Source organism: Pelobates fuscus, chromosome 5 (genome assembly GCF_036172605.1).
Source record: "Pelobates fuscus isolate aPelFus1 chromosome 5, aPelFus1.pri, whole genome shotgun sequence".
Lineage (NCBI taxonomy): Eukaryota > Metazoa > Chordata > Amphibia > Anura > Pelobatidae > Pelobates > Pelobates fuscus.
Genome location: NC_086321.1, coordinates 86039103 through 86061781, shown reverse-complemented (window position 1 = coordinate 86061781; position 22679 = coordinate 86039103). Strand labels below are relative to the sequence as shown.

General features: G+C 40.0%; 1 pseudogene; it reads right to left on the bottom strand.

The window, feature by feature from the left end:
- Positions 1–298: 298 nt before the first annotated feature.
- On the bottom strand, positions 299–16785 carry LOC134612514 (granzyme A-like; annotated as a pseudogene).
- Between the last annotated feature and the right edge of the window lie 5894 nt (positions 16786–22679).

Below are 22679 nucleotides of genomic sequence, written 5' to 3'. Positions count from 1 at the left end.
CCAGCCCGTATAAGTGGGTCCCAATAATGTAAAGTAACATCTAGCTCACATACTACATGCATACGTTTATATCTGGCATTTCTTTATTAAACATGTCTGTTTAACTTTCCTTTTTAAAAAGGATGGTTACATCAGTAACACTAGTAGGAGGCTAGTTCTGGAGTTGTGAAAAACATCATACAACAACATGTAAATAAATTGGTACTACTAATTGAACATACAAAACAAAGCAATAACACTATTTGGTGGGAGGTTAAGCAACAAACATTTATCTACGTGATTTAGCAAAAAGAAGAAAAATAGGAAAAAACATGAATTTTCAGAAATTGTTCTGTGTTCTATTTAGTTTCTTTTTTAATCCATTTAATATAGTCTTTGTTAAGACGAGTATAGACATTGGCAATATTGGGAAGGCCACAAATGACAGAGCCAACTGAAGAGATACCAGCGAAAACACGTTTCCAAATTAATGGACCTCCAGCATCACCCTGAAATGAGAAATCGATAGTAATGTTAACAAAAATAGTAATGAGAACATTTCCAGTCAATATATGATCTTGAGCTACTCTGTATTTAACAAAAACAATTGACGCAAAAATAGAGGATATTGAAACTTGCTGCTATTTAGGTTGTGGACTGGCCGTATGGGCTAGATCAGTCTGATATGCAAATGGTATTGGTTTTCTCTGTAATTGCACAAATGAGCAAAAACATTTGAGACCTGCGCGGGGTTTTATCCAAACGGCAAGATACTGAATTTCTCTAAGCTTTTGCCTGCTCTCAGAGTTCTTATATTTTCTTTTTTAACAAGAAAAAAACCACAAAAATAATCCAAAATGCGGGTGAATGCATTTGTGCCCAAGGCGGTGTTTCAAGAAAATGATTTCCACATAGAGAGCAAATAAAATGTCCTGCACTACCTGCCCAATTGACCGATCAGCTTAAAGTTGGCAGTTTTATCACTATTCCAATCAAAGCAGTAAAAGTATAAACCACACATAACAAAGCACAAGAGAACAGTCAAACAAGCTTACATATTTCAGTTCAACTTCTTAGTCATAGATATTATCTAAGAAAGGATGTAGTGGCTTACAAAGGAACAACAGATAAAGAATTGGCTAAAAGGTCATCAAGCATATTAAAAGAAAAATTTTAAATTGAAAAAAAAAAATACGTATATCCATAGATTTTTATTCTACATCAATGTACTAATTTAAGTGTCATGTAAAATAAAAAATATTGTAGTATAATAAAAGTTTACATTTTTTTTGTCATCTTACTCTTTTTTGATATCCATTTGAGATCATACGGAAAGCACTTTGAGCAAAGTTTTGTAATGTTTTTAACAGATAAACATGTTGACATGCGTGCATATTTTAGTTTATTCAAATTATAATCTACCTAGTAATCTATTTAATGCACAGCATTTGGGCAGTTATATAGAGAGTCATCTTTTTGTAAATACTCAGCGAAGCTAGCTCAAATTAATCCTTGATTTCTTTCCTTTTACTGAAGCTAGCGAATAAATCATTTTCCTGGTTTTATTTCCTCCTCTTATACCCTTGTCCATCCTACACCATGCTTATCTCATTGATGTTTGTATCTATATATAATACTTCTAATCAATACTGCTTATTGACATTACTTGACCACCTAGTACAGAACCCTTGTATCTATCTTAACATATTGATCCAATATGATAATCGTAAGATTATTCAATAAACTCTGTGACTTTAGCTGAAATGGAGACTTTTTCCAGGTCCAGGTCCTTCGGCACTCCAGATGTTTTGGACTACATCTCCCATAATGCTCTTACACCCACATGCTGGCAAAGCATCAAGGGAGATGTAGTCCATAACATCTGGGGTGCCAAAGGGTGCCTATCTCTGGTCTAAAATATACAAGTAAACAACCTAAATTGGAAGAGAAGATACATTGCCTGCTGGAGACTATAACCAGTATCCAAGAAGTCTTGGAAGTCTTGTGCAGTTATACTTTTTTAAATATATTTGTGCCCAGGAATTGAATAATATTAACCCATCACTTACTGGAAGTGACACCATTGATAAAACATTGAACATCGCCTATAACTTGTCTTAACCATATTTCATGTTATGCTATGTTTTCTTTTAAATATTTATTATGGAGATTATGTCACATTCATCATCAGTGCTCACTTTGTTAGCATGGGATTCCCGTCTGTCTATAGCTTGGGTTAATTTTATCTGTATATTGTGATGAATTCACCCATTCCATTGTAGTTTATAGTTTATTTTGTAGTTTGTTAGCATTCTGTTGGAAGAGAAACCACAAAAGTAGCATATGGTCTAGTTGGACAATTAGCACCAATGCTCTCCAGTGGAATTCCAATAGGGAATGGCAACGTAGGTTTGTTAATTAGACTATCTAGTGCCCGTTTCCACTCCCAGAAGACTGCTAATTGTTCCCCCTTTTTAGTAAGGTCCTTAATGCAGTCATTTTCCCTTATGGAACATTTGTATTTTTGTGGGTCTTTCACGCTTGATGAGATGCTTCTATACCTTACTCTTGCTTGTCATATAATGCCATTATCTCCATGATCCAGACTGATTTTTTATTTTTTTTTGCCTCTGAAACCCGACTTGCTATAATGCATTCTAAACCCTGTCCTTTTTCTGAGGTTCTAAAAGACATTTTCAAAATATATCAATATAATATTCCATATGTCTAAAAAAGCAACATTTCAGAGTTCCTTAACCTTTAAAATCTTTAGAAAGTTGTTCTTTTTAAACCAATGTATCTTACTCTATATAGCGATGCGTTATGTTACTTACATAACAAAGGCCCTTCTCTTGCTGATCTCAGGTGCACATCATGTCACTTGTAACTTTGAATGTAGGTTGAAATGCAGATTTACATGTCTTTCTGTCCAGCACTGTTAATTTGACTTCAATTAGTTTGTCTGAAGAAAGGGAGCTTTTATTGCTGTATGCTCCCCATCCGGCCGTTTCACACATTGTCCCTGCTTTAATTTCTTTAAATGTTATTGGCAATGGTAGGATCTTCACAGCATTGTTTAGAGTTGCATTCTTAGAAAGCTGAAAAAAAATAAGAGTTTTTATACAAACAAAATAAAAATTTAAAATTACTGTTTTGGCCACAAATTGTCTTTCTGGGGTTTGTTCCAGGATGTCTAAGTTACCTAAGGGTACCAATTATTATGGCAGAAACTGAGTCAAAAGTAAACCTTAAATGTGCATCAACGGTCTCCTGTTCAAAGTGAAATGCAGTAAGCAAACTCAGTAACATGAATGATGCATTAGACATCTCCGTGAAATCCTGCTCTGTGCATGTGCCCGAGTCCTGACCCAGTCTGTAAGTCCCTGAGTTGAGTTTGAGATGGTGATTAGGTGTCTGAAACCAAGCATTCTCCAAGATTGATGTTTGGGCCCATCCTTTTCTTCTGTGCCACGTCATGGTGCTTGAAAGCAGTCCCTCAAAATACAGTTATATGAGATAATATTGTTTTTTCAAAGCCTTATCCCAAGCTGGGATTAAATAGTGCTCTTTTTTTGAAAGGAAGAACATAGTTTTCAAGATGACCTGTGAGAGTCATAAACCAGTGTGCGGATCTAACAAAGATCTTAATTGTACACGCTAAGGCTGTAGAACAATGCAATAAGAAGGACATGGCATTTTATAAGGCTTAGTTTGTCCAGATACAGAGATGAACTACATTCCCAACTGGGGTTATCGAGGAGTTACTATAATTAAAGGTTTCTTCAAGCACCATGACCACTTCTGTGTTTTGGAGGGGTCATGTTTCAGGCCCTGTATGTGCAGCATTTCAGAATGAATTGCTGCACCTATTGAGATATTTAGGTTAGCTGAAGGATGTGTAACTCCACCTCTGACAGCAACATTAACCAGTCCACAATGAGAGGTCTGGGTGGGATAATGTTTGTTCTGTGCATATTCAGTGCATAGACTTTTATTTATTGGCTGTGAATGCTAACACTGACACTGTCACCCAGTGAATGACCAGCATGATATGCATCCAGCTTCTGCAGCTCTGCACAAGCCATATGCGGTTCAGCTGGCATTGAGGACCCAGATAAGAGGCATACTATTGCAAAATGGGTTGTCTCCTTATCAAGGAGCAGTGCCAGGTTAGTCTTGGCATTATAAACATTACAGCAGGCTGCAGCGGTTACGATGCTCAAAGTAACACTTTAGATATTTAAAAAGTAACGTGTAAATAAATAAACTTAGAGGTATGTTTGCCTCTTCTAAACCATATATGATTGTCATGGGGTGCTTATTTCTTATTCAATCCACACACACATGCCAGAATGGGATTTACGTGTGATATTGGCTGATTCCCTCACTGTAGAGAATAAGCACATCATCATATAAATTAATATTCACTTCATATATGGTATCCATACAGTTAGCAGGGCATAATGGGCAAAATATATTACTATAGGTTTTCTGTGCTTTAATATAAATGAATTATAAATATATAAATTTAATCATTTGTATGCCCTGTGTATGGTTAATTTTTATATGTCTCATATTTAATTGCTTGTTTTTGCACTAAATGAACCAAAAACTAAAATGGAACTCAATGTATTATAGACAGATAGAGATGTTTCTTGTCTGTAACGGTCTTAACTGATGGTGGTTACATTGGATATTCCACCACTAAAATTAAGGGTCTTAGCACTTAGATAGATATGAATTACAAGGAGATTATGGTGAAACAATCACTAAAAAGTAACTTGTAATACATATCATTAAAAATAGTTTACAGACCCAGGGATATTAATGGATAATGCAAAATATACTCGCTATAGAAAAATTAAAGAATCAGAAATAGAAAGAGAGAGGAGGGGTGCAGATAATATGTGGATGATACGTACAAACGAAAACAATAATAATGATGATATAAAGAAGATAAATGTAGTTAAAATAATCTGGTTACTCCTAGATGGTAAAGGGCACTACATATGTGAGAGATAGTTTGGTACAAGATGAAACAAACTATCTAAAAAGTATCTAGTTGTGAGAATATAGATAACAATGTTACCAACTCACCACTAGATGTCACTGTAACATGTTCCAGTATAAGAGTAGTATAAAATTAGATTAAACAGATTGGCCAATGCCTAAACAAATCTAGACGTAATGAAGAGACCCACCTAGAGAAAACCAGTAAAAGGTGCAAAATCCCAAACCCAGGAGGCTAGAGGTGTCAGGAGTTGTCAGATATTGGAGTAAAGTTTGACAACCTCCTGGTTAAGGAAATACAAAGGTAAGCACCCGACGCACGTTTCCCCCGGTGACCGTTGCCAGGATCATCAGGAGTGCCGATGTATGAAAAGACTAACTGCACCAGTAAGATCTGGAAATAACAAACTTTAGCTCTTAACCTGTTTTAATGGGATTATTATTACATACATGACATTCATTTGAATTGACCTATTCTTCAATTTTACATTTATTTCCATAATAATTCCTCATCCTCAATTGTTGCATAACACATAACAGCACTAATCGAGCAAGATACTATAATTAGACTCTTCCCAGTGTTAGGGGGTCCTCCATTGCATATAGGAAGACAGTGCTATAGTGGTGGCTGATTTATTGTGGGCACTTACCAGAGCCTGGATCAAACAATTTTATGGTTTCAGCCATTATGAACCCTCTGGAATTAGATGAGGACCCAATTTTGCTTTCTGGTCAATGGGTTAGGAATCCTTTGAACCCGACGATCAAAACTATTTTAAATATATATAACCATTTTCAATATTTCTACTTAACAGCTTAACCTACACATTTAGGGTTATGGGATAGAGACAGAATTGACCTTATTGCCACTGATACATTCTAATTCTAAAATTTGTTGGCAAAACTGGTATTTATAAAGTTGATATGTGGGTGCAGCTTATTGTAGTTGTTCTGGTGTCTGTCCCTGCAGGCCTTTTATTGTAAACACTGCCTTTTCAGAGATAAAAAAAAATGTATGATCTCAGCCATAGTGGCGGCACAGGAAATAATGGAAGTAAACCACCTTTTTAATGGGGGACAAGGGGACCGGTACCTAAACAGAGTTTTTAGAAATATAGTGTCTGGGCTACATATTAGTATTCCTGATACTATAGGGTTTCTTTAAGGAAATTGGCTGTGTAGGACATTGGTAAGAATGAGAAAATTGATACTCCCAAAGAGGAAGATAATGAAAGAGCAGTAGTATGCCATAAGATCCCCTTACCTGTAACAGCTGGATATCATTCACATGTTTATTATTATTGAACTTGGGATGTGGAATAGATCTTGAAATCTTAAACTGCTGCGTTTGGCTTTTGTCAGTTCTCGAATGGACACCAAGGTAAACCGTTGTTGACTTGTCACTTGTAAAGCAAACACATTAAATTTTAATGGATACATTGTAATAAACAATTCCACTTTCAGATTTGTTTTATTTGTATTATTATACAATTTACATTTGTCTAGATCAGTGGTAGTCAACCTTTTTCTACCTACCGCCCACTAATGCATCTTTTTGGTTGAAAAAATTTCCTTACCTTACCGCCCACCAGTTTTCGCACAAGTGCGGAATATTTTTTAGAAAGGAGGGTGTTTTTTTAAAAAAAAATAAATGTAAGTGCATTTATCTTTTTATTTTTACTTAATGCATGTTTATAATGTTTTTTCAATTTTACTAACAGGCAGGCATGTAATTGTCTACATATTCGTGGGCAGTGTATTAGGTAGCTATAGGGTGTGAGATATATCATGTGTTTACTACCTGAGTGATAGTCAAGAGTGGTGGACTGCTAGACATATTAAATTCTGGCTGATCATGCTGCATTGGGTTGTAAGGACTGGTGCAGGTCTGCTACATGGCTAGGTGAATTGCTTAAGTAACAACTAAGCAGATAGGAGATCATCTAACAAGGGTGTTCTAGTGCCTGGAGAAAAAATACAAATAAAACTGGAATGGTTTACAGTACAGTGATACGGCAGCTGTATATACCAAATTATGATAAGCAGATACTATGCTAAAGTCCTCTGGGGTCCCCCAGATATGAGTCCCTCTTCGAGCTAGCCAGCAAGTAGAGAAGTGCACCTTTAGGATTGTGTAAATAGATTGTGTCGATATAGGCAGGGTGAGGCGACAAGATAAAAATGGTGTTGCATGCTAAGCAATAATCAACGGTAAATCAGCGGTATCTCTGGTACTTAGCTGCTGGGTACTAAAGCGCCCTGTGGTGAGCAAATGTCCCCGCAGCGGTATGGTAGGACATTTCAGGATAGTCTTTCATCCGATCCCACAGGTGGGCCAACGGAGGCCAGCCGACTTCTTGTCCGGCAGGCGTGCGTCACTCAGAGGCAGGAGAGACTGCGTGCTGAGCCCAGTTCCCTGCTTGTGTTCCCTAGTAAGTGTGCCATGTTGGGTTGGTACTGGGTGGGTCCCGTTGTAGCCCCTCTGGCAGGTACTCCTCTGTTCCCTGCCCCTGTCCGAGTGGCAAGTAGTGTGATGATGTGGAAACGAGGTGTCAGTTCTGCCCCGGGGTCTTGGAGGAGTTGGTACCTCTTGGTGATGACCTTGGAGTCTTCTGGGGTCTGTGATTTTCCCGTTTGGGTGGGCATTGCATGCTCTCGGTTTAGGCTGTCGTGTGTATGTTGCAGCCCTCTGTGGGGGTAGTTTGTACTTGCCGATTAAGGCCCTCTGCACTCTCCGTCCGGGTGGGTAGCATCTGCTTGTTGTATGAGCTTGGGACATCTTCCCGCCTTCCAGGGGTTTCCCGCGCCTCCTCCTGCTGCCTTTGTGTTCACCCGTGGGTGACTCTTGTGTAGATGCAGTTTGCTCTGCTCTGTGTGCCAGCTTTGCCCAAAATTTGTTAAATATCTCCTCAATTGTGTCGGTCGCATTGGAATTAGGGCCTGCTGCCTCAGATTGTAACCTTTGCATGCCGCGTGTAGTGGACTTAGCCGCGTCCGCCATCTTGGGTGCAGCCGCTCATGTTCTGCCTGAGTGTGTCACTGCTTCCACTGATTTGTCCAGGGCCGTGGTCTCCTAAATCGTCAGGGACCGGGATATCCCCCACCAGACCACAGGGGGGGGGACCGTGAGAGTGCTCCCTCTTCAGCCAGAGAACCTGGAGAGCGGCCGTCTCTCCTCGGCTCCCACCCGTGTAAGCCGCTGGCTTCGATGTGGACGGTTCAGCCATGGGGGGTCTCAGATCTGGTATCCCCCGATGCAGCATTGCCTTCTGGTCAGGAATAACGTTGTCCACAGCTGGTAAGCTCGGGTGGTCGGGCGTTTAAACCCGAATCTTGGCCTAAGGCACGTCTGGTTTGCAGGCACGTCTGGTTTGCTTGGCAGGTAAACTCCGCCCCCGTTTATAATGTTTTTAACTTTAGAAAGTTTAATGAGAAAACAATAAAGTAAATTGAAATTACCTTTACTAGTGATTAATGAGATCCTTGAGGTTGATGCTGCGAGACTAAATATTTGATATCTGGTTCGATTTTCGTAAGGAACAAACTAAGGTCTCCTCTTTCGGTGATATTCAGACGACTTCTCTATTTGCTCATAATATGATTTCTCATCTGTGCATCAGCTCCCCTCCTCTCCCTCCTCAATTCCCCTACCCACCTTTTCCCCCCCCCTTTTCTAATTTTTTTTTTAACCTTCCTTATAGCAATGCCCAGTAGGAAGGCTGAGCTAGGTATCCCACTTACTATTACTTACTATAGCCCACTATAACAGACAGGCACACATACATACACACATACAGACACACACATACAAAGACACACACATAAGACATACATACAAAGACACATACACACACACAGACAGACACAAGACACACATACATACAAAGACACATACACACAACACATACATACAAAGACAAGACACACATACATACACACATATATACAGACAGACACACACACACACATACAAGACACATACAAAGACACACATACAGACAGACACACACAAGACATACAAACACACAACACATAGATACAAATACAAGACACACATACATACACACATATATGCAGACAGACACACACACACACACACGACACATACAAAGACACAACATACATACAAAGACACATACACAAGACACACATACATACAGACACATACATACATACAAAGACACATACACAAACAAACACACACATTATATTTAAGTCACCCTCCTGTTTCCTACCTTTAAGGTGCAGGAGGGTGACTTTCCCTGGGGTCCAGTGGTGGCTCAGGTGGCTGGGAGTCAGAGTTCCCACTCTGACTCCCTTCTCCTCCTTGCTCCCGCGCAGGCTCTCTGTATGCTGCGAGGAGTGACCGGGGAATCACTTCCTTCCAGTAGAGATGATGTAATCACAGGGGGCCCGGTCACGCTGTAAAGCTCCCAGCGCTGACCGGGCCCCCTCGCAATCCACATCCATCGGGTGGCCCTGACAGCATGGGCCACCTAATGGACCCCTCCATATGCGGCCCCGGCGGTTTGCTGCGCGGGCCGGGGCCGCAGGTGGTGATGGCGGTACCCGGTCACAGGGGTACCGCTGGCTCGCACCCGCCCGCCCGCTCACCCAATCTCTCAAAATTAAAAAAATCCCTACCGCCCACCTGGAATCCTGAAACGCCCACTAACGGGCGGTAGGGACCAGGTTGACGACCCATGGTTTAAATGGTTTTGATGGTATTTCGACTTAAGCTCAGAGTAGTCAGTCTCAGATTCTTAGAGTCAAGGTCAAGTGAAAGTGAGTGAACATTATTTGCATTGAGGGCAAATAGTCGAAAAAATGTCAAGCAATTCAGAATTTATTTGACACCTCCCACATCACAACCGGTTGACACTTTGATACTCATATTCACCATGTTTCAGGGACACATATCACGTATACACATTTATGGTACAGGAGAAGGGTTGCCCTGTAGTATGTAGAATTCAGAAGAAGGGGTATGAGGTTAAGTAATTAGGAAATGAAGAATCCTTCAGAATATGCATTATACATACCGCAGGGTAACACTTTTCATTCGTTTTCATAAATATGGCAAAATTATGTGTCCCTGAAAACATGGCGGATATGGTAACCCTAACTACTCACCCTGTATCCACATACAGAATCACCATCCCATACAAGTCTTTTATTTAGTTTTTTTTTTGTGTGCAATGTATGGGATGCTCTTGCATTCTTTTTATTCTGACGTTTGGCCTATATACCTTGCCTGGCAGTTGATTCAGACTCCAGCATTATCTATTAACCATTGATTCATTTATTTTATATCTTTCAAATAACAGATTTATCAATATCATGCTGCTATCAATTTTGATGATATATTGAGCTAATCTAATGTGAATGTCCTTTCCCTTCCCCAAAAAGTAAGAACTTACATTTATTTCCCATGTAATAGTGGAAATCACTACCATGTTACATATGGTGTTAAGAACAGCTTGTGTGTACCTGGATTTTCATGTCATTGAAATGGACAGATGGCATGGACACATGGAACTAGGGACTGTAGGTGGTTTACCACAGACGAGACTGGGGCTCCCCAGCCACATTCAATGGCTAGCAACCTCCATGCACTTGGCCACAAACAGGCTCGCACCCACCGCAACACTCTACTCAAGTACTTCCTCCTCCATGAATAATTGTATATTTGCAGAGTACCTAGCGGAACCTATGTCTCACCAATGTTGCCAATGCTGATTCTACTATGGTCATACTACTGCTTATGTTTGTTGAATACCACTGTCTGTATATGTCACTGTCTACCACTCAAACACAAATAAAGAATGTAAAAAAAAATGAGCCTGGAGCCCTTTTTCAATGCATTCAGAGCTAATCCAGGCATCACTGGTATTCACATCCTCCACTAACAGCAACAAAATTGCAGCAAATGTAGATCTACTTTTTCTCCTTACCAACCCTGCATGCTTTCTTCCTGTTGTCATGGCTGAATGTGATGCCTTTGCACAACTATGAAATCTTAGGATAAACTACTCAAAATCTGAAGTTATAAAACTTTCGACACCAAACTCGCCCAAGAACTGGAAAACCAATATCCATACCAATGGTACAGGGAGTCTATTAAATACTTTGGGATAAACATAACCTTTGACCTTAATAAAGCTTATTACATCAATTTCTCACCTCTCCTCTGTTAGATGGCTCTTCAGAACTGGACTTTCCTGCTCATAAAATGGTTGGTGCTCAAGATGAATATTCTCCCATGTATCCTATTCCTTCTGCAAACTATGCCCATTCTAATACCTTGCCATTTCCTTCACACAGACCCTTAGCAGATTCATCTCACATGACCAAAAAACAGGGGAGGTCTCCCCGACATTGCTCCATGCTCACATACAATCCAGACTTTTCCATAGCAAATTCCTTTGCACTTAGATCCTCACCTAATCTCCCATATCCATTAAGACTTAAAGATACACACACTAAAGGAACAGCGACATCACTGATGGACTGATGTTGAAATTTAACTACTTCCAACTTACAAACTTCACTTACTAACTGCTCTGCTATTCAGATGCTGAAAGGGCACTAACATCCTTTGAACAAATATGCTTACAATTTAACCCACCTTCACACGATATCTAATTACTATACGATACACTACTAAACTCCTTAGAGATCTCTCCCCTCCCTTTTTATACAGGATACTTGGAGAGAGACCTTGGCATTTCTATTGATGACAGACAGTGGAACAAGATTTTTACTTAACCATAAATCCTTTATATGCACTAAATACCAGGAAACAGGGTACAATATCCTCATCCACTGGTATCCTACCCCTGAAAAGATTAATGCAGCTCAAAGCTTGATAGCGGCGAATTGGAGGAGGGGCTCAACCCCAAATATTAGGGACTTTATTTCGAGAGAGGAGGACATCTGATCAATTAAATAATTAGTTTTGTCAGCCTGAGATAGCTACCAGAGATATATGGCTACACTGGACTGGACTGGAGGACTCTGAGTCTGACTTTCAAGGGGTTGCTACAAACCTCTTGACCACATAGTGCGGAGCTCTGTGGTGACTGGGGGTGGGTCTCCCTCTAGGTGAACAAAAAAAGTATACATGCTCCCCTCCATGGTGGCTACCCTACTCCCTTTTCCTCTCTCATGATCTCTCCCCCTATAGTCCCTCTCTTTTTTTCTCTTGACGTTTCCTTTCCTTCAATGTTTTATTGTTCTGTCACTGATAATAGGCATTAATGTAAACAGACTCCTTGATGATCTTGATAAACATACAATCACGGTGAACTACCGTTAGAGAGCCATGTTCTTCGATTATGAACTGTCTTCTGATAAGATTGTATGTTAAAATTGACTATGTCTGCGCAAGTCATTGTCTGATAATGTTGCCAGTCATGGAAACTGTATACCTAGGTCATTCGATGCTCAATAAATATTGAATTCTAAAAGTGCATTGCAGCAATGGATTTTTTGTTTTATTCTGGCACACATGTCCCTTGAAGATGTCCTTCGATAATACATTTGAGAGACAGAATACTGGAGGAGTGTCACTAAGCCAGTTTTCCCCTTATTGCACTTCATGGACTTTTACCCTTGGCTGTGAGCACTCTTGCCTTATGGGCAGCCATGAAACCACTTCCATGCAGGTGCCTGATAAGTAATAAATTACTAGCAACTCTTGCATAAATGCATTATATAATTCAACTACTGCCCATAGGCCACGTGTTTGTTTTAACCACTTTTCATAATAATTTTTTACTAAAGACATAGACCTCTATTTACCATTTTTCAAATGATTTAATATTTTGGTAATAAAATTTCAAAATAATTTAGTATTTCGATTTTTAAAATGTTGATATATTGTCGCAAATTATTATAGCTCACTTTACAATTTAGAGAAGCAAGAATCTACTCTCGTCCCTTCAGAAAATCGGATACAACACTTCTTAGCTGACATTGATCTACACAAACTCACGGAAGCAAAAATGGAGACCCTTACTCGCCCCATCACTAGCACAGAAATACTAAACATCTAAATTGCCCACACACAAATCCCTAGGACCGGATGGCTTTACTAACGTATATTATCAAACATTCTCCGACCTACTGATACCTCACTTAACAGACCTCTTAAATCACTGCTTATAACAGGGTCTATGCCTCCGGACATGCTACTCGCACATATTTCCACACTGCCCAAACCTGGAAAACGGGCAAATTTATGCCAGAACTTCCGACCAATCTCTCTCCTCAATAGCGATACGAAAATTTACGCTAAATTTTCTGACCCAACGATTAAAAGACATTCTCACCTGAATAACACATAATGACCAATCAGGTTTTGTTAAGCAAAGACAGGGGTCAGACAACACTATGAAAATCCTCATACTAGCCCATATGGAAACACATAAAATGGAAAGTCTTCTATTAGCGCAAGACGCAGAGAAGGCCTTCGATAGTCAGAATTGGAGGTACATGGAACAAGTCCTACTAAAATTCAGCTTCCCCGCCACATTCATTACAGGCGTACTAGCCCTGTATTCCAGCCCAGCAGCCAAGGTCACCAGTGGAGGCATCTTATGAACCCCTTTAAGATCACAAATGGCACAGGCCGCTGTCCCCCCTGTTGTTTGTGTTATGCCTTGAACCACTAGCATACACAATCCGCAAGAACATAGACATCAGGGGAATACAGATAAGACACACAGAATACAAACGGGCCATGTTTGCGGATGATGTTCTAATATCCATGACTCAGTCCACGCAATCCCTACCACATCTTATGCGTGCTCTACATAACTTTGGACAACTATCGTACTACAAACTAAATCAAGCAAAGACCCAAACGCTCCCAATCAGGCTACTGACTACAACTGTAACTACACTACAAAACCACTTCACTTTCGCCTGGAGACACACGCACATCACATACCGAGGGGAAAATTTGCGGCTACTCCTAGGGGAACAAATTCCTAAAATGGGCACCCATAGAGGCGCTACAATGTATATCACCATGGTTATCTTTAGCAAAATGGTCAGAACTGGGAATTACCCATATTAATGATCTATGTTCACAGGGGGAAATCATACCCTTCCCAGAATTACGAGCCACATACAGTTTACCATCATCCTTCATCTTCCCATATGTTCAACTAAAGAGCATAATCAAAGACCGAGTAATACATACTCCACGACTTGCAGATAACTCCAACAAAGAGTTGTTGGTGCTGTATGACAGATGTCGTAAGGCCCCAGTCAAAGCTCGCTCCCTATCCCTCAGTCATACAGCCTTAAGAAATAATGCCACAACCCCAGACTTCTCTTTTATGGCACAGTGGAATAGGGAACAAGCAACACACTTTACAAAAGATCAGTGGTTGCGATCAATCTTAGCACTAAAGGGTATTACATCCTGCTACTCGCATGTGGAAGCACACAAAAAATTGGTTTACAGATGTTACCTCACATCAGATAAATTAAACAAAATGTACCCACTATCCTGAGCACAATGTTGGAGGTGTGAACAGCACAGAGGTACCATGAGTCACATATGGTGGCACTGCCCGAATATACAACCGTTGTGGACGGAGGTCCAGACAATATGTAACTCCTTGGAGGTCCTCCGAGGAAAGATCACACCTGGTATAGGTCTATTTCTACTAATACCTACAACCACCCCTTTCCAAGATAGACAGCTAATGCTAATTGTTACCATGGCAGCTCGTAACCTCCTAGCATATCATTGGAAACAAAAAGAATGCCCATCGTCACAACTATTATATAGTAAAATACGACAATACCTTAGGTATGAGCAATTGTCTATGGCTACGCCTAAACATAGGATTGCCACACACAATAATTGGCACAAATGGATAACTTTCGATCCACCGTCAGTGCCATAGCCTGGGACTCACAACCCACACAGGCATTGGACAGCCAGGTATAATGGGAGGGCAGCCTAGAAGGCCTCACGATAACAGAGGGCAGCACTGGTACACATATATATATTTAGCAGTAACAATGACCAAAGAAAGACCGCCTTCGAACCTAGGGTCGAACTGACCAACCTTGGGTGGAGGAACAACTTGCAGGCAATCATGCAGCTTTGCTCTCTAGACAGGAGTCATATCTCCGAAAAATCTTGAATTATTTGAAAACTTTATCCGAAAAGATAAAATCAAGGCCTCAGTCTGAGTATTCATAGTTTAAAATAGATTGAAATAGCCAGCCTACTTGTAAGCAGTCCACTAATAGCACAACGCAAGCTACATATTGACAGTACATATTAATACTCCTTAACCCCTCAATTACCTTATTCCTGTGCAATACACATTTTACCATTATGTATCTATCTTTTCAGATTGCACAGTACCTGGAGTGCTATTAGCCCTAAACCAATATACTGGTTAATGATCATAATATAATAGGCTATATGATGGTACATTATCAATATCTGGTCGTTATAGCTTTTCTCAAGACATTTCCACGTAACACACGGTATAATTTGTCACCCCATATGTAGTCATAAATCTTCATAGCTCTCATTTTCACTATACAGATTTTCACAATCTGCTGGGAGGATTTCTTGGTACTATTCATTTTAGTAGGTAAATAGCAGCTTAGTTTTTTTATACATTTAATGGTTTATCTGTAGTACAGTAAATGAAACTGAGATAATTTATCAACTAAAAAAGCATCAAGCGATTTTACAGAAAACTACTTGTAATGTGATTTAGAATGACTGCCAATTTCACCAAATAAAATCATTCAAATTTCCAACAAATCTTATTAAATGTTCCATTCAAACCGTCCCATCCGTGGCTATGTAGAATAAAAGCAATTATGGGCACAGAGCTGAAAATTTTTAGTAATTAGCAATATATATTATTTACCATATGATTGCTATAATTTTAGAATGTTGCGCCAACATAGCTCTAGAGTGCTTGTAATACTCAAGCTTGTTTCTCAAGCATAAACTCTTGATAGTTTATGGCAGTCTTCCCCAAACTCTGGCCCTACATATGCTGCTGAACTACAACCCCCATGATTCTATGAATGAAATAGATAGGCTGAGAATCATGGGAGTTGTAATTCGGCAACATCTGGAGGGCCGGAGTTTGGGGAAGCCCACACATCATACATGGGGTCCATAAAATAATGTTGGTGTCATTATCAAACTCTGCTTAGTAGAACAGCCCTTCCATTTAGCAATATATACTTACACTTGACAGCTAGCTGTAGTCAACACCCAGTTGGTTTTAATTAAAGTCCCACCACATAGGCTAGTTTTAGATTGAATTAAAGCCATGTATGGTCTTGAGTGAGGATTCGCTACTCTTCCGCCTATGATTTCAGAGCACCAACCTGCAAAATGTTAAGCGTTAATTAAATTCTTAATGGGGCAAACATTTTTTTTTTCAGCGGGACTAAGAGAATCTGCACACGGCACTCAAAGGGTTATCTTGAAAGATGCAAACATTCGCAACATTTAATTATATTTAATTCTTCACTGATATTGAATTTGTTCATTAAACAGTGAATTTTGTTGGACTGAACAAACTATAGAATTGTAGATATTTTCTAACTGTCAGTTTGTCTGAATTGTATTATTTGGTTCCCAAGCTTGTTCAAATATTATACATATCAAGGCTTTGGTAAATCTGCATGGTTTTATCCTCTCTACAGTGTTATCACAAGTTCGTACTTACCTTCTTCAATGGGCAGAATGACTGCAACAAACATCTGTATCAAAAAGAAATTCATGCTTGCCCTATTCAGGTCTTCACACAGTGCAATGAAGTGCCTACATTATATAGGTATGGAAACCACAGTTATTTAAATGATTTGTGCAATACAGCAATACAGTTGGTTCAACATCCTTTGATTTTTTTTGTAGACGTACAAATGCCTTTGCCTACTCTTAATGTGGTTACACCAGGAGCACAGTTGCAAGTTTCACTCTTTTCTTTGGTCGATTTAATATGATTGCATAGGAAATGTACCAACACGTTATAAAGAAAACATGTAAATACATTTTATATATAAAATGCAATTATCATACTTGTGATAAAAGTCTTTTAAATTTTTTCTGTGCTAGAGATTTTCAAGCATGCTTAAGATCCCGCAACAGCACATTGAGGCTTTTCAACAAAGACAATATCTTGGCACGTGGAAACTGCTAATTTTTTTTAATAGTAAACATGTTGAGATAGAATACTTTAAGAGATCGCAAAACATAAGTGCTAAATATCTAATTCTAGGGTAAAAAAAGGTGGAGGGGGAGGCGGCGCCACAGGTGGATAAAAAAATGTACCTGACAACATTGGCTTTATATAGGCCTCAGATTACTTGATTGTGGCGCCAAAATGACGTCATAGTTATGTGACCACTTTTTTTTTTTGTATAACTTTATTATTATTTATTATTATTAAAAAGTTATACCAACTAAAAAAAGTGGTCACGTGACCATAATGTCATTTTGGAGTAATTTGAGGCCTTATTTTTACCTGGCACCAGAGTTTTTATTGTTCCAGTGAGAATTTTACTCCAAAGAATCCTTGGTGGGGATTATACCACTCAAGCTTTATCCATTAACCACTTGGTATTTTATTATTTCACCTCTAGCTTTTATACAATAAGCACTATTATTGTTTCTTTTCTTTTTTTATATGGTCCTTATACCAACCAGTTATCCCCCTACTCCAAAACTTCATGTATCCCATAAGCGGGGATTGTATGCCATCCACACTAGAGCTAGTCTTATAGCTCTGGAAAACGTGAGTAGGACCATATAGACCTCTTACAAAATAGTACCTAGTTCCTGTTGGGATATATTGCACCATTATTTGCTGTTTTTTATTTTTTTATACGGATCTCACGAATATCCCATGCCCATACCTTATTGAGGAATACTTCCCCTGGCAAGATTGTGATTGACTTCTTATACAAGGTTTTATTTGGACTTTTTGCTGTATTTATCAGCCGCCTCCCCCTCCACCTTTTTTTGCTTTGTCTACTCTATAGGGCCTGTGAGGGAGCCCGATTTTTCAGGTTTGCTGCCTTATATTTATTTCTGTAAGGTCTAGTATATTAGCGCTGATCCTTTGTACATATGTTTATCTAATTCTAAGGTGACTGACAGTTTATAAAAAGGTGTAAGGAATACAACAAAGTAAACACGCTGAATATCTATGTGATAGGGCAGGGCATATCCCCAATGCTCGGGAGAGATAATGAAGCAACAGTCCCCTGAATAGCCTAATATCAGCCAATATGCATTCTCCTGAGTTGCTGGAACGGCATGTGAAAGTCCACCAAGGCCAAGATCCGGGCAGTGTCCAGTAATGTAGAAAGTGTGGATGCACTCTGGAACCTTCCTGGCAACATCAGCTCGAAGTCGGAAACAAGATAGGTGGGTGGTGAGTACAGGGCTGTTGTATAGTCCCTGGCTTGGGAGTGATCAGTAGCCACCTGCAGCAGCCCAGTTGTAGGAGCTCCCTGCGTGTGGTTAGGATCTTCAGCCTCTAGTGAAGGGGGCCGTAGCGTAGCGGTATGCTCTGACTCTGGTATGCATAGCATCAGCTGTCGGCAGCCCAGCTGGGACTCCCTCTCAGTTAGCAGCAGGTAAGAGATGTTGTAGGGACAGGTTGTAACAACTTAGTCTCTCCTCTATATGGAGTCAGAAAGCTGCAAAGATGGTGTTCAGCCATTGGAGAGTAGTACGTGGCTGCACTTCTGTAGAAGGACCATGTGTGGTCTCTGCCATTTTAGGGTTGTAGGGATAAAGGCCTCTGTTGGGATTGTTGCCATAGAGTATGTGAATGGCCCCCGCCAGTCCATGGATGGGGGTGGGGGTCGAGAAACCATATTCAGGTTTCCACTCTTGTGCGGCAGCAGGAGAGCGGCTGTCTCTGCTGCCCCATCCATGCTTGTAGGATGCTTAGTACAGTTGGTAGGATTTCGCAAGAAGGTCATATCAGCAGAAGCCCCTTTTTGTCACCTATTGCCTGGCAGCCCTAAAATGTATTTATCTTTAAATCTATATATCTGTTAATGGTTTTGCTAGGACAATGTATAGTTTCAAGGTACAAGGTTTGGAAAAGTTTGCAGGAATATATTTTGTATTCTTCACTTACAAACTCCTTTCACATGGACTGTGGAAGGAGGTAGATTAGACCATGATTTGACGATGGACAATATTGTTAATAGCTAGAACTGTCATGGAGTTTGGTAACTACAGGCCTATCTCCTTAATATATTTTGATGCGAACATATGGAAAAAATATTGCCAGAGCATTGCAACCCGTAATAAAAACTCCCAATCCATGTGGATTAGGTGAGTTTAATCCCTTATAGTTAGCTTTAGGCAAACACAATGAGGATGGTGGATCTGATCTGGGCAACTAACTCTGCAATGGTTTCTCTGATCTCTCTGGATGCAGATAAGGCGATTGGCAGAGATGTGTGATCCTATATTTTTGACCTGCTCAAACAATTGGGACTCCCCCCCCCCCCCAACAGTACACAGCTATGGTACAGACACTATGCAAAGAATCTCAAACTTTAGACTTTGATGCATGGTACGTTTTCCCCTGGGAAATGGAGCAAGGCATTCTGGGACAAGTTGAAAGGCGTATTTCCACTGACATTCACCAAATCATGCAAAACAGAATTTATGTTGCTGGAAATGAGAGTCAGATGTTATAAAATGCAGGAGTGGTGAAGTATGTCCACTTTTATGCCCCTATGTTATGCTAGCCTGCATGTAGTTAATTTTGAAGCACTAAAGCCAGTCACCCACTTGGATGATGATGATTATTTTACATACTTGCAGGTTCAAGGTTTTTCCAGTATATCAGATGTTATAAGGCAGCAGCCAACCAAAGTTTTAAAAATAATTGATACTCAAACACCTTTTACATTTTTAAAGGGAAACTCCACTTGTAGTGGTTATGGTGCCAGAAATGCCCCGGTACCCCCCATTATAAGTAATCATACTGTGTTAGAATGGTTTGACCTCTTACCAGTGGTTCACCACCCACTGCTCCCTGCCTCCACTTCTAAGCAGGGGCTTCCATTTTCTGAGCTAAGCCATGCATGGATGAGAGTGTTAGCTGATCGCTCTTAGCCAATGAGCTAAGTTCTGCACTGCGGGAGGTGGTGAGTGGCACCTGGCAGACCCACATACATAGTCAAACCATTCAAAAATAAACTACTTAACTGCACTATTTGTGCTACCAAAAATTGTTGGGAGAGGTATTGGAAGACATTTAAGAGCCAGCCTCGATATTCTCCATGTGCATCACTCTACAATAACAACTCTACAAAACCATGTTTAAATGGTATAATACCACTCTAGGTCTGCATTTCCAAATGAGAAAGATCACTACTGATCTATGCTGGGGAGGATGTGGACACAATGGCACAAACATTCACACGTGGCCAATGTGCTCCATTGTTCAACAGTACTGGTCACTGATACAAGGTCTTCTGGAGGAGTTTTTCCAGATCATTTGTTTCAGACACCTATTCTTTTCAGAGGGCCTCTATACCCATAGTCACAAACTATGCAATCAGAAAACGATAGGATACATAAAACGTAATTGCCCTATTTTCAGCACTGCTAAAATAACATTAACTCTCCCTTGTCCCATATCATTAGTAACAGGCAACTTTAAGAAGGTGCAGGTATGGGAAGAAAGTAATCTCACATTCCAAGAGGAATAGGCACTTAATAAATAACATACAACAACTCCACAGAGAAACAGAAAATGCCCATAGTGTGAATATGTAAAAGCGCAGACAATTTTTTTCTACAATAACATAAAGAAATAAATATTTAAGTGCAAAGCTCGCTTCAGGTCACATAGACTCAAAGGATTCACCACTCTTGCAGTTGTCCCCAAGTTAAGCGCTTGTATTCACAGCATGCCTTTTTCCCAGTGTTTGATACCACCATTCTTGTTATGTGTTACTAGTGAAACTATAAGAAAGGGGGCTAATGTGTCTTTGTAAGATGGATTATATATGTATATATTTTAAAGGCTTTTATCTGATTATAATTTCCTTGAAGGTTACTTGTATAATTATTTTATTGTGTGTTCAAGATTGAAACCTGAGATTGCTTATGCCGAGTATTCCATTCATACATGATACGCACGGCCATTTTACATGTATGGAACACATGGCCATTCTTTTCATTAGAGGATTATAACTGGCATCTGTGGATTGCATTACACTAACAGTTGTGATTGGTTAATGTGTGAAATATTATGGAACACATCTGTTATTTGCGTCCCATGGTGAAACGTAGGTCATTAACTATTGGCTTACTTGCCAAGTGCAGTGTGTTTTGTGTGCTCCACGCTGGAAACTACAGCCATTTTGGATGACTTTTAGCCAATCAGAGAGATATTTGAAGATAACATGGGGTAATGGGGGAAGATAAAAAAACTTGGTGAGGTATAAACGTGATATCCTGTTCCTGGTTTTTAATTATTTTATCCTGAATAAGTAATTTGTTTATTGATGAAATTTACTAAAGCTGTTTTATATGGCATTTGTTGTAAGAAATAGCTGTAAATTGTGTTGTTTTATACAATACAATTAACCTTGCTTCAAGAGGAGCTCTGATGGCTGTATGGTTCAGAGATTCAACTCCTTCCAGTATGTAAAAGCTATGAACAATGGCTATAAGTGGATGGACAAGCTGAGAAGCCATGTACATAATACTGTGACATCCTACACTAAGATCTGAGGCTGCTGGAGGACTACACAAGCTAATTGCTCTGCAGTACTTGTCTTGGTTTCTTCATGCATATCCTACGATCCTGTGGTTGCATAGTCACTTCCCCCTCTTCTTAACCTTACTCTTTTTTTCGTTATTTTGTCTTTCTTTCATTGTTGGGTGTTTAGCCCAGATTGCAAAGCACTTATTTGCACAAATTAAACTTTCTCTAGTAGATTGATTGGATCTATAACAGGGTTCAACTTGGTTATAGTTGCAAAAGCGTCTCTAGCGGTGTGTTAACCCTGCAATGAAAACATTACCGCTTCTGCAATATGTCTGCGGCAATTTTTTCATTTGCAGTGTTAAAACTACAGGGGCGCGGCACCCAGGCCACTTCATTGAGAAGAAGACCCCTTTAAGAAAGCCCTGCATTACTACATTAACGGCAGTGTAAGTTATGCTATATGCCAGGGGTAGGCAACCTACGGCACTAGTGCCATGCACGGCACTCGAGGTGCCTTTGCACGGCACTCAAGGCTACAAGAGCCAAACAGGCTCTGGCTTGTCAGGAGTCCCAATGAAACTTCAGATATCTATAATACAAAAAGGTGGTGATGGACAATCCTCAATTTATGCATTGGAGCACATAGAGGAAGTGATCTCAGATCACTTCCTCCCAGCACTTATGAATAGGAATCCACACTGCAGTAAAGCAGCCCACAGCTTTCTGTTGCAGCTTCTGTCCTTGAGCTGTACCTGGCCAGCCTGGTCCTCACTGGAACCCAGGGAAGCGTCAGAGCTGCAGAATAACCCTCCCCTCATACAAATAATACAAACACACACACAGTCCGCACAAACACAACACCACCAACAATCCACATACATGCACACAACCCCACATGCAGCCTCTCACATGCAATACACCAAACAGCCCCACACA